This window comes from Pteropus alecto, unplaced genomic scaffold, assembly GCF_000325575.1.
Source record: "Pteropus alecto unplaced genomic scaffold, ASM32557v1 scaffold21, whole genome shotgun sequence".
Taxonomy (NCBI): Eukaryota; Metazoa; Chordata; class Mammalia; order Chiroptera; family Pteropodidae; genus Pteropus; species Pteropus alecto.
In genome coordinates, this window is record NW_006436282.1 from 28669667 (window position 1) to 28679945 (window position 10279).

The following is a 10279-nucleotide window of genomic DNA, read 5'->3' on the forward strand; positions in this document are numbered from 1 at the left end:
CATACACTTCAGTAATTTTCTTAATCATTATTCACCCTTGATTGCTGTAAAATTTATTTCACCCTTAAAATATATATAGACACACACACACACACACACACACACACACACACGAATAAATTTTAAATAAAAATACAACCTTTACTTAATCAATAAAGTCCTTTCTGTATAATTTACTCTGTCTAAATCCTGGGTCAATCAATTTTGCCTTAACTCAGACAACTTGCTTGAACTAAAATGTAATTATTCTGATCAGGACTCTTTAAACTTATTCTTGTACATTGCTAAGTTCAAAGTCAGTTTATTTTTCAAGTAAATATGACTCAAGCTTATTAAGATGGACTGAACTTTAAGTCATTTTTTTAAAAAGTGAAAATTATGGAACAAAAGGCTTTTCACGAATCAGTTTAAGCTTTACCTTTCTTACTTCTTTATGCTTTTGTCAAAACTATAACATTAAAAGCGATTTTATCTTTTCTTCTCTGACACAATATCATAGATAGCAGGTACTTGAGAAAAAAATTGTCTGAATGGAAAGATTACATAAGATACATTCAATTTATTCCACTGCCCAAGTATAGCCCAATTTATTCATTACATTCTATTCCCCAAACAAGTTCTTATTAGCTATATAACCCATCTCCACTAATTAGCAGAAAGCCATCAATCCACGCACCTCCACTCAACTGACTGCTTGCTTCCTTGATTAAGCTGTTATGCAAGAGATTAAACATCTAGACTCGAAAGTCAACCATCAGAGACTCTAAACACGCACACGCACACGCGCATGCACACGCACACACACAGACCCAAGTTTTTTCAAACTCTCTTTTTCAAGGGTTACATAGAATTCTAATCATCCTCCTCTCCAAAAAATTAAAGCACTCCAAATTACCCCAAAATACAATGATGAAAAACTGAAATGTTTTTCCAGGAATATCTGAAAAGCCAACTGAAAAGGCCAGGGGGGCACAGAAAATAATAGGAAACATCAACCGTCCCTGCCAACTTCCTTGCGCATTCACCCTAATTCCAGGTCACCTGCCCCAAAATAATCATCTAAATTTCCAGGCAAGAAGAAGAAAACCAATTATTAGGCAACAATCAAGAACAAACCAGATTATTTTCCTCATGTTGTATACCACTGCCACGGGTTGAAAGAATTTTTTCAGCCAATTTCCAAAGATGTCACTGTAAATTAAACCGACTCTCAGAAGTTTTGACCTCACTGTCAATTATAACGCAAATCAAAAGCTTGCAAAATTTCCACACTCTAAAGAAATTGAGAACCAAAGGGGGGAAAAAAAAAAAGCTTGCTTCATTTTATGTCCAATATAAATGTTTTACTGTAAAAAGTGTGGAAACCATGAAGCAGTAACAACACACAAAAAGCCGTCATCTGCTTGTAGATTTTTCTCTCTGGTTGATTTCACATCTGTAATCCCAGGCTGGCTTGTAAATCACTCAGCCTAACACCGTGCCACAATTCCCACTCCCACAGACAAGGACAGTGCACTCAGGGAACACAGAGTAGTTATTAGCTTAATCCAGACATTTATAAAAAGATAAGTCTGCTACAATATGCCATCATTCATGTACTTATTCTCATATGTATGTAGCACCTGCTAGGTGTCAAACCCTCAGCCAGAGGATGATGAAGCAGATAGGTCTGCACTCTCAGAGTTTATAACCAGGTGGAGGACTAAGGACCTGAACCAAATAACTAGAGGTCAAGGTCAAATGTTGTAAATATCATAAGACTGGTATAAACGAACACTCTCGGGGTCAGGAAGAGGCAGATTAGCACTGGTTGATGCGCTCGGGCAGGGTTTTTTGCGAGAGGAGACCAAATTTAAGTCGGGTCTTGAAGGATGAATGATTTGAAAAGCAGATGGATAGATAATTTGGAAAACAAGGAGACAGAGCACACCGACGTTCCCCAGAAGGCCGGCCTGCCTGCGGACACCGGCCTGCGTGCCGACACCGTGCTGAGCTTTTATTTAGGACGCCCCGTAACGCCCTTTAAGGAGGAAGCACAGTGGGATTCAGCCACAGGATCTGGGATTCGGCAAAAGGCGCGGAAGATGGGGCGGGTGTCAGTGAAGAGTGCCTCCGAGGCCGAGCCACAGAAGTCTGAATCTTACCAACTATGGGACACTATCAACTTTGCTTCCGAATGGGGAAAAAATAATAATAAAAGATGGAGAACAGCAAAGGAAAGAAAAGGAAAAAAGCTTCTATATTGCTGTGGATACTTGGTGCAGGTGATTGTCAAGCACATTTTTCTGTGTGTGACTGTTGTGTGGTGCCCTTCATATTTATATTTTATTTTAAAATGTTACGATTTAGAAGGATCCTGAAAGGCCTTTACTTCACCTTCTACCCAACTAAGTCCCTTTACATCATCTCAGAAGGACCCTCTGGCGGGTCTCCACACCTGAAAGACCGGGAAATCGACGCTGAGCCTCTGCTCCACATCAAGCCCCCTGAAACAGGAGGTGACATTTCTCAGCAGCAAGGAGAGCTTGCAAAACATCTCCTCGAGCTAAAAATCTTCCTACAGATGGTCCTTTTGGCCCCAGATTCAAAGACCACAGAACAACGCTTTCCCATCTATTCTAAGATGTGTTTTGTTCACATTTGAACAACTATAAAATCAGAAAGAGCCTTACGATTAATTGTGTGTCATAATATTAATTGGCAGCAATTTTTCTTAGTGCTGAATAAAATAATGATGCCTCTCATAACCAGTGCTGTCTCAGACGCCACAAAACACATCAGATAACAGTGTCTGACACAAGTTTGCCTAATTCCTCCTCAAAAGCTTCATCTCTCCTTTGTCTGGCAAAGGTCCTCAAAAGCAGAGGTGGCAAGGAGCCGACACTCCTGGGTCCCACAGCAGTCCTCCATTTACTAGCCGCTTGACCTTGACTTGGGTCACACTTCTTTGTACTTCAGTTCCCTTGTCTGTAAAATGGGGCTAAAAGCCGTGCCGGCCTCACAGGCTTCTTGTGTGCACCCTACATGGGATAAGACACGTGAAGCCCTTTCTCCATGCTCGGCACACAATCCACGTTCAGTAAAATGTCAGCCATTATCACCGTCTCCCTCTAGACTAAAGAATTCCCTCCCTACGATCGTCCTCCGCACGGCGTGATCTTTAAAACACCTGCCCACTTTGGGGTCCACTCCGGTTAGTGAACATCCTCAAACGCTCTGTCCAGAAAGGACCGCCACATGCGACCAGCGGTTTGGCGTGACTACAATACGGGACCATGACTGCTCTTCCTCCTGAACCTGAGTGTGGAGCGTGGGCTACGGTCTCGGGGGCAGAGCTGGAGGGGAGTGACCCCAAAGGTGTCTGCGGAAGAAACCTTACCACTTCTAGATCAGGTGACAGGGGATGGCAGGGCGTCCCTCCGGGAGAGGGCAGGGGTGCACCCTGGCCACACGCAGACGGGAGAGCTCGCTGCACGTCCAGATCCGAGAGGAGCTGCTCCGAGCAGCCGGCCCGCCCCCCACTCCACTGAGACCTGCGCCCCCGAGAAGCTGGGGCGTCACAGCGGCGAGAGCTCCTGTACGCAGCCCACGCGCCTTCACAGCCAGGGAGCTGGGGGCACAGCTGCGGACGGCTCGGGGTCTGGCTGCCCCCGCGCGAACCAAGGCTCCACCTCTCGTCTCTTAATTCGCAAGAGCAATACCTACCCCCGAGAAGGGGTGACTCCTCTGAACAGAAACACTGCCGATCCCCAAAGCCAGGCGGTCTGCCGCAAGGAGAAAGGGCTCCGGATTCCCCGACCACCCATCCCACCAGCGGGCCTGCCCTTCGGTCATTTCGTGACGATCATTTCTGAACCGTAAAGAGCAACTGCGAAACAGACACAGCTAAGGAAAAGGGCGGCGTCTAAGCCCCACCTCAGAAAACGTGAGAACGGGAGCCATTTTATCTAACCTACAATGACAGGAGCCAGGGAAAGTATCAAAGTAACGAATTCCTCGGCAGGCGGATACTTATGTAGCCAAGAGTGACAAAACGGTTAAGTGTTTTACAAATCAATGGAATAACTAAAAGTATCCCTAGGGAGAAAAAAAGAGTCAGGACCACGCAGCTCAGGGGAACAACCAAGATGAGCTGGAAGGACACGATGTAAAGTACTCGCCAAGGGGGAGCAGGAGTCTGGATCTTGGGGAGCAGAACTGAGACGCCGGCCAGAGGACAGTGCGTATGACAGGCCACCGTCACCACCAGGTCAACAGTGGTGTTAGCTGAGGATAAAGTGGAGAAATCAAGGCACCATGCGAGGCTCCGGGCAAGCTACCAGGTCTTGCCAGGCACAGGTCGGACAGCAAGGTGACGGACGACAGCATCTCCACGCTGTCGTCACCACCCTCTCAAGCCCCGTGGTCTAGATGAGGGAAGAGGCCCGAGCGACTCGCCTGCAGCCGTGCAGCCACGCCAAGTTCAAGCGAGCCCAGATCGACACTATGGCCCCCAGATTCACCCTTCTCGCCCCCAAAAGTGTGTGACTTCATCCAAGAATAAAAACTAACACAGCGAATTCTCCCAAGAAAAATCGAAGCTCATCGGCATGGTTCGAATAAAGGTCGACGTAGAAGGTCGGTTAGAATCACAAACCAAACAATGCGAAGCTCTATGCTCCCTTGAGGACAGGACACTCTGAAACGTCACCCCCCACCTGGAGGACACTGTCCTGCACACGATGCAGCAGTGTGCGGCCCGGACCGCACCCAGAGCCCGGGAACTCAGCTCCGCACGCCGGTTCTGTGGCATCTCAGTATGTTCCCCATAGAACACACTTCTGGAGATTAAAACTCTGAGACTGAGCTGCTGAGATTTCTGTGTCATTCCTTAAGATTAATTTTGGATCTCCTAGCCAGTCTATTTTGTTGTTGTTGTTCATGGAAATAAAACACAAATATCCAGCATTGTAAGTTGTCATGAATTCTCAAAAGACATGCAGAAACGGGAGTCTCGAGGCTTTATTCAAGCTCCCTTCTTACTTCTCACCCTCGAAAATGAAAAGCTTACCTGAGGCATTAAAATAATAATAATAACGCAGAGACGAACATGCATGGAAGGTCGTCTTTGCCTCGCCTTTCCCTCGACTGCAGCTCTGCACCAACCTGAGAAACAAAGACAGCCTTGGGAGAATCCCCTGTGAGCCTCGTCCGTACCCTTCCAAGCTCAAAGCCACGCGAGGCAATGGTGGGGTCATGTACTCAGAACCTGCATTAATACCTGACCTTGAGCAGCAACAGCACACACCTGCATACCGGGTTTGCAGGAGAGGCTACAGCCAGTGAAGGAATCCGGTTCTTCCTAAATAACTTGTGTGCCTCCAAAACTCCCCTGGGAGTCTATCCATGACTACTCGCAACTGAACGGCTCGGCACAGCCAGCACGACAAAACCCAGCATCCGTCCCCACAACCCAGGAGAAGCAGCCTGCACCATCAATCATCAGCATGCGGCCTCTCAGATCCAGCCCAGACACAGCGGCTTTACTTGCAAAGCTCAAGTTCTTCAAAAACCCTAAATGCCACCACGATCCTCTACCCTGAGAGACGGGAGTCTATAGATGCCATGTATGTGTCACAAGACTGCTCAAAAAGATGTCATCTGTGACGGTTAGTGGCAGCCTGGCTAAGTCACAGCACCCAGGGGTGCCCCGATGCCAGCCTTGCTGTGAAGATGTCTGTAGAGGCGGTGAGCGTCCTCGGTCAGCGGACTGGAAGACAGTCCCCTGCGGTTATGTGGGTGGGGCTACCCCTCGGTCGAAAGGCCTCACTGAGATTTCCCGCAGAAAAAAAAACGGCCTCAAGCCCACAGCTCCAACTTCCCACGTGTCCCAAAGGCTCCCTTATCTACAGAGGGGACACAATATGAAAATACATAAATATCCCCAGTTCTGTTCCCCAGGCCAGCCCCACCTACTGAACCGTGACCCAATTCCCAGTCACGTCAATGTGAAGCTTCGAACATCCGAGCTGCAAACTCAAATGCCAGTGGGCCGGGCAGGTAATGTCAGCGAGGAGAGTGGCTGTTAGCAGATGGCAATGAACGGGCTGCCTCGCTGTCCTGGAGACACGAGGGAGTGCCGGGAACTACACCGAACTGGGGACGCTTCTACCCACAGGGGACAGCAGTGTCGCCAGGCTGCAATGGGGAACCAGTTCGGTACATGTGCCATTTGTTCAAGACAAGCCAGAAATCTCTGCTTTTCATTCTTAAGCATAGACAACTAATCCAAATTTAAAGCATCTAGTAATCAAATCCCGTGGATGGCAAATAAAAGTCCATGAGCCAGACGGGAGAGAAGAGAGGAAGCTGCGTGCGTCCCACATGTCATCTTGAAAACACCACTACAGGAGCGAACTACGGCACAGAGGGTGAAATAACAGGCAAGGTCACGTGGCTGGTACGTGGGCTGCCAGGGCGTCACCTCCCGCAGAGTACAGAGCCAGAGAGCTGTGCTCACCTCCGTCTGGTGTCCACATACTGCAGAACTTAATCCTCACTTAGGTGTGTCATAACAGGCTTGTAAAGGCAGTCATTGGAACTACACAGGTGGAGAAAATGCGACACAGAAAACTAAGGACCTGCTGAAGGTCTCACTCACATGAACCACAAGTTCAACAGCTGTCACCCTCCTCTACCTTTCAGCCCAGAAGATGTACCACTGTCTGAGGAAAGCAAATTGGTAACGCATTTCTAGGGAATGGCCTGGCTAGGCTTCCATATAATATGATTTACTAAGGTTTAAGTTAAACATCTCAGTCATTGGCAACGTTTACACGATAATAGAGTGAACTCCAGTGTCTACCATTCAGTTTAAAATCTTACAAGTCACAAGAACAATGGGAAGCACGCAAATATCCTTTACCACTTACAGAAGCAACCAGACGCTGAATTCTGTGTATCATTCACAGGTATGTGCCAGGGTTTACACTGCTAATTCACGTGCATACGTGGCACCCATTACTGTTTTGCATACTTTTAAGCCTAAACTAAAGGGACCGTAAGGTGCGTACGCTCTTCTGCAACCTGCTGTCTCCGCACTGGGACGCCTTTGATGCTTATTTGTTACTAGTACGGCAACAGCCCATTGTATGGAAAGAACACAGGGTCTCTATCCATCTGCTTGCTATGAGACGTTTAGTCTGCGTCATGCACAAGGCAGCAAAGCGTACTCTTACACGTGCCTGCTTGTGGACAAGTGTGAGGCTCTCTCTGAGGACAGACACACGGGGGAAGCAATTATACCGTGGTTATGTAGGACGGTAACGTCCGGGGAAATAGCGTGAGTGAGAGATGTAAGAGAATTCTGTACCATTTTTGCAATTCTTCTGTAATTCTAAAATTAATTCAAAATTAAAGGGTTTTTAGGCCACTCAAAGCAATTCCCCATAGGACTGCAAAGCTCAGGGCTAAATAAATACCAGAGACAGACAGGTCTCCACGGTCGGTGGCGACAGGAAGAGGCTGGTCCCTGAGCCTCCGACCCCAGAAGTGTCACCACACTGCCATGTGAACACGGCTGTTCGGAACACCTCGAATAGCTGAGCTTACATATGGCCAAGTACAGTTAAGTAAAATCAAAGCAGATCTTTGAATATTTATAAACCAAGGCAGGAAGAAGTCACTTAAGTTAAAAAGACAGCAAAGATCCATCAGCATCGGAAAGTCTCTCCAGCGGTAGCACCTTTCTATGCAACATGAAACGACTTATCTCTTTCACAGGTTTCATTGAATCTGGCCTATTTAACCCTATGCATGTGGGGCCCGTCTCAAAGTTTGAGACCCTTCCTTAAGTGTAAGGGGAAAAAACGCTCTTTGAGGCCAAACATCTCTTTGTTCTCCAGTTTTTCCAACCGGCCAGACACCCTGTGCTATGAGAAAATCGTGTTTCCGTCAAGGCCCAGTGAGTGGGATGGAGAGGAGCTGCGTGGGCCAAACCCAAGCCCAGCCATCTCCTCCAGGAAGCCTGCCAGGCCTAAGTTGCGCTGCATCGCGCCCCCCGCCCACCCCAGCTCCCCCTTCGGCCTCAATCACTCTGCACCTGTCGATGTTTTCATTGGGATCACCTGCAAGTCGCTGTCACGCTTTCCCTTCCTACTCAGAGTACAAACTCCTCAAGGCATAATGTCAATCCGTCACCAAGAGCAAGTGCCGGAATACAGCAGCGATGAGCGGACCTGGAGACCGGGCAGAGCCTGGGTTTCTAGTGAGATCTGAGCGACCACAACCTCAGGCTGCTACAATCTTCGGCGGACTCAGTTTCTCCACCTTCAGTTTCTAAGACACTTTCTTCCCATTAAATCCTATTTGGGAATCAGCCATTCACTCCGCTTTTCTCCGCTGACGGTCTATGACAGACAAGATACGTGAACCCTGGGAGGCATAATCCACGCCAACAAGAAACATCTGCTAATTTTATTTTATTCTCGGTACCTCCCACAGCGTAAGGAGCCCACTAGCAACCAAAGTGGTAAAGCCAGTGGCTAGAGAATGAGGAGCCTCGAGGGACCGTTATCTGAAGCCTGTTTTCTCCATCCGGCCCCTCGGTTGTGGCCCGCACTCAGGAACAGTTTGACATTTCAGCACCATATGGCTCAGCGAGGTTCCAAAGGTCACACTAAAACCTGCCAGGCTGTCTGGCCCTCCCTGCCTCGGCCTGGCGGACGGCACCAGGCACCGGCTCGCAGCTGCAGCCTGACTCAGGTCGAGGAAGACCAGGCTGGCTCCAGGATGCCAGGTCAGCAAGTAGCCAAGGCAGCGGCCACGATGCCAAAACTAAGCACCCAGAGCTCGTTTTCCCAGACTTCCAGCACAGCTGAGCAAAGACACTGGCAGTTTTGGTCCGTCTTCCCACCAGAGGCATCCCAGAAGCACGCCCTAGACTCGTGCCACAACTCCAGGGCACCCTGCACTCTGCGCCCTCTCCTTGGGATGCCTGCAAGCATCAAGGAGCCGAGCAGGACAAGCAGGAAAGTGTGAGAAGACAGACCCCATCCCAGAATGACCTCCGCAGTCCTCGGTTTCATCATTAGAGATGTTTTTTTCCTACTGGGTTATGAAACACCTCTTGCTCGCTAAAAATTCCTAAACTGCTATACTTTATAAGCTAGAAACTCAGAACTTTTCTTGTGCCTCTGTGCGGGCAGCTCCCTATGTGATGAAACAATGTTTATGTTGCAAAAAGAAGGAAAGTTAGAGGCGCCAGCAGGGACTGGAATCCTGGGGACATAAAGGTAGCAGGTGCCAGAGAGGAGGACGTGAGGCGCAGGAGGACGCTGCAGAAAGGGACAGCGAGCGCGAGCCAAGGCGAGCGACCTGATACCCAGGGTCTGGGATGAGCGCGTTCGTAAGCATGAGCGTTCAGAGTGAGGCTGCGGTCCCTGAACCACATCCCGAAGCAGAGCCTTGCTCGAACCAGCCACATCTCATGACTCCAGGCCCTGCGAACTCTTTTAAACAGCATACACGCACACATGACACTAACAAACCCCCACGCTGACCCTAAGGCTGGGTCGGTCACGGAAAACTGAGCCGTGTGCAAGCATATGCAGTTCCAGGAAAGAGCCTTAGGGCTTGCGACACCGTGATGTTATTTGTTCCGTGACACGACAGACCCTTCCTGGTCGACAGTGCCAAAACTGGCTATTTGGGGATGAGACGTTCCAGGCGGACTTATTATCCCTCCCTCAATCACAGTTCGTCTATATGAAGAACCTAGCGGAGTCATTAACAGAATTTCCATACTTCCTTCAGGCTCACCTAATTTCACCCTTTCTCTAGTAAGCTTTGCATTCCACTAGGCGCGCATGCACGCAGGCATGATTTCAGAAACAGGATGGAAATGCATGGAAATGCTGATTTTCATCTGACTCCTCCCACAAAGTCAGAAGTCCCAAAACAGCATCCAAGTCGCAGAACTTGGGAACCTGGAAGAAAAACTAGGCATGGGTCAGGGGTGGCTCCGAGAGCAAGTAAGTGAAAGCATGTGCAAGTATACTTATGACCACCTATCACTCCGTGGCTTCTAACTTCTCTTACGCTGCATATTGTATTAGAATGTGCTCGAATGTTTTTCTGATGTTGAAACTGAGAGAAATAGATGGGAAGAAATAATATTCTAACAGGATAAAATGTGCCTCCCACAGCCGGAAGCCCATGCAACAAATCTGAGGATCAAACATTTAAGGTCGCCGTGAGGCAGTATTTATCAAACGCTTACAATATAGAGCAGTTTTTTCAG